The sequence below is a fragment of the Gorilla gorilla genome, chromosome 10 (genome assembly GCF_029281585.2).
Source record: "Gorilla gorilla gorilla isolate KB3781 chromosome 10, NHGRI_mGorGor1-v2.1_pri, whole genome shotgun sequence".
NCBI classification, from domain to species: Eukaryota; Metazoa; Chordata; class Mammalia; order Primates; family Hominidae; genus Gorilla; species Gorilla gorilla.
In genome coordinates, this window is record NC_073234.2 from 26,401,229 (window position 1) to 26,403,997 (window position 2,769).

The 2,769-nt window shown below is 40.8% G+C and overlaps 1 protein-coding gene and 1 pseudogene across 6 annotated transcripts in view; both read right to left on the reverse strand.

Annotated features, from left to right (window-relative positions):
* The window catches only part of LOC129525947 (taste receptor type 2 member 30-like), a 189,504-nt pseudogene that overhangs the window by 146,801 nt on the left and 39,934 nt on the right, over positions 1–2,769 (reverse strand).
* PRH1 (proline rich protein HaeIII subfamily 1) overlaps positions 1–2,769 on the reverse strand; it is a 264,900-nt gene that overhangs the window by 145,728 nt on the left and 116,403 nt on the right. The gene's annotated exons all lie outside the window — the stretch shown is intronic.

A 2,769-nucleotide genomic window follows, 5' to 3' on the forward strand; every position in this document is an offset into this window, starting at 1 on the left:
AGAGAAGCAGAGTTCAATGATTGAAGGAAAGCTTACATGCCCTCGGTAAACAACACTGAAGATTCACCACAAAAATATTCAGGAAATATTCACTTGACCCTTTCTCAAGCACCTGTAGCCATTTCACCTGTAGCCATAACAGTACCCAGAGGAAAGGACATATATCCATACTCTCAGAATTTTAAACATGGGGCCTGAACTAACACTAATAATATTTGAGAACTAAAAAAGACACTGTGTTTCACAGAATGGAGTGGGAGGCTTTGTTTTTGGTCGTTCGTTTTTTTTGTTTTTAGAGACAGAGTCTTGTTTGGTTGCCCAGGCTAGAGTGCAGCCCAGGCTGGAGTGAAATGGCACAATCATAGCTTACTGCAGACTCAAATTCCTGGGCTAAACTGATCCTCCTGCCAGAACTTCCTGGGTAGTTGGAACTACAGGCACGCAGTACTACAATCAGTTTATTTTCTTTAACAAACAGGGTCTTGCTATCTTGCCCAGGCTGATCTGGAACTCCTGGCCTCAAGTGCTCCTCCCACCTCAGCCTCCCAAATTGTTTGGATTACAGGTGTGAGCCACCTCACCAGTCCTGGAGTATGAGTTTTTGAAAGTCAGATGCTGCATAAAGCTTTGGCTCATGTTCAACCTAAGGTGGATGTAATGGGTTTATATTTATTATCTCTTCCAGAATGTTAAATGAAATTAACAGTTTCAACAGCTAGCAGAACTCTCACATTGCTTCCAGACCTGTATATTAAGGGACATTACTGTAAGTAGGACCAAAAAGAGTCCTCGGAAATTCTCCTCTTCTGGCAAGAAAATGAGTAAAACATAATAACCGCATTGTCCAAGGAATAGAATTGGTCACCGACATGACAAAAAACTCAAAAGTTCCAGGAGGTGGTTGTCCATTTTTGATCCCTATTCAGTTAACCTATCTGGCTTCTGCCAAAGCCAGATGGATTATCAGATGAATGCACATTAGCATAAACTTAAATCACACTTGCAGATGCTCTCTAGGATGTGGTACCTTCACTGAGAAAACATGGTTTCTGGCTCTTTGTATGAGGCATTTGATTTGGTGAATGCTTTTTAATCTACATCCATTGGGAGAGAAAATCAAAATGATTTCTTTTGGTGAGGTAAGAACAAAAGCACTGCTTCACTGTTTTATGTCATGGCTATGTCACTTCTGTTTTCAGTTTAATTGGCATTTTGCAAAACATCATGCTAACTCAATATATTAATAATATTGCATTAATTGTTACCCATAAGCAGGAAGTGGTGAGTTTCTCAAATATAGTAAAATACCATAACATTGAACAGAACTAAATACCAGAAGAAGAAAGATGAACAAGAAGATTCAGTGACCTATAACATAGATGATGATTTTAGTGGTCCAGTGCTCCTAGTCCACATGCTGAAACACCCTTTTAAAGTAAACAGCATGTTGCTCTCTATACATCTATTTTCTGTCACTAAAAATGAGACACAATATTTGTTGGGCCTACTGGGATTTGGGAGCCAACGTATTCCACATTTGAGGATACTGCTCTGATTCACTAATGAAGTTGCCAAAGGCTACTGGTCTCAAGTGGAACTAGAACAAAAAATGGCTCTAGCAAATGTAGGCTCTAGTCCAAGCTGCTGTGCTCATTGTGACAGATAATCCAGCAGAATTCAAACCCGCTAGAGGCATGCGTGCATAGTGGGCATTATAGGACTTTGTGCGTGCTTCTCACAAGCCCACAGGAGAGGGGAGAGCAAACCCCTAGCGAATTAGTGCAAGACCATTCCCTCTTTAGCAGAGGAGTGCCCTCTGCCTCAAAAACAAAACGGCAGGTGCAGAAAATTAACCCATGTATAAAGCCCTTCTAAGCATGCGCGTCTCTAAGCACAAGACCCTGTGCAACAGTGGAAATTATATGCTCATAGTCAGCCATGATTGGAGGGCATGAGCACATCTGAATGGCACAAGGAGTGGACTGCATGGGACACAAACATGTGCTTCCTCAGATTTACCTGACTGTCTCCTATACCCCTGGTCAGCACCTTGCCTGACCCACATCACCCTTCCATTTGGGACTTGAATGGATCACCACATTGTGGGCATGAGGTCTGACTTTCATAACCTCCATCAAGGGATTGGATGATGGAAAGCAGAACAGCAGAGATGGTAGTTCTGCCTCAGGGAAACCCTGGCCAGTGGGAAATAGAAGACAGAAGACAGCTGAGCAGATATATTCTCCCTCCTCTGTTGCTTCCATGGACTAATGCTGGCTGTGTTGTCCTCTTGCTGCCCTTCTGAAAAAGTCCTGGGAGCCAAGTGCACGCATCTGATAACCACCATGCTGTCTCTCTCACATCATTGTGATGTGGTCGTCAGCAGAGTCATATCACACATCACAGCACATAGTGTCACATCTTTTCTTGACTCAATTTCCACATGTCCCAGCCATTTCTGCAGTGGACCTCCTTCCAAATAAATGTCATCACTTTAATATCAGACATTTGCTCTACTTCTAGACCCCTGATGATAAGATATTAATTCAGTGTTATAATTATTATTCATTCATTTTTCTATCAGTTTATAATATGGTGATTAAAGTGGTCATTTAGAAAGGATATTAAAAATACTAAATAAAAATTATATTTCAGTAAGATAGTTGGTAACTAAATTTTTTAAATGAAATGTCATTTTTGTTTATATAATAACCAGCTAGAAATACCACAATATAAATATATCGTTCGCAATAGAAAAGATACGTGCAC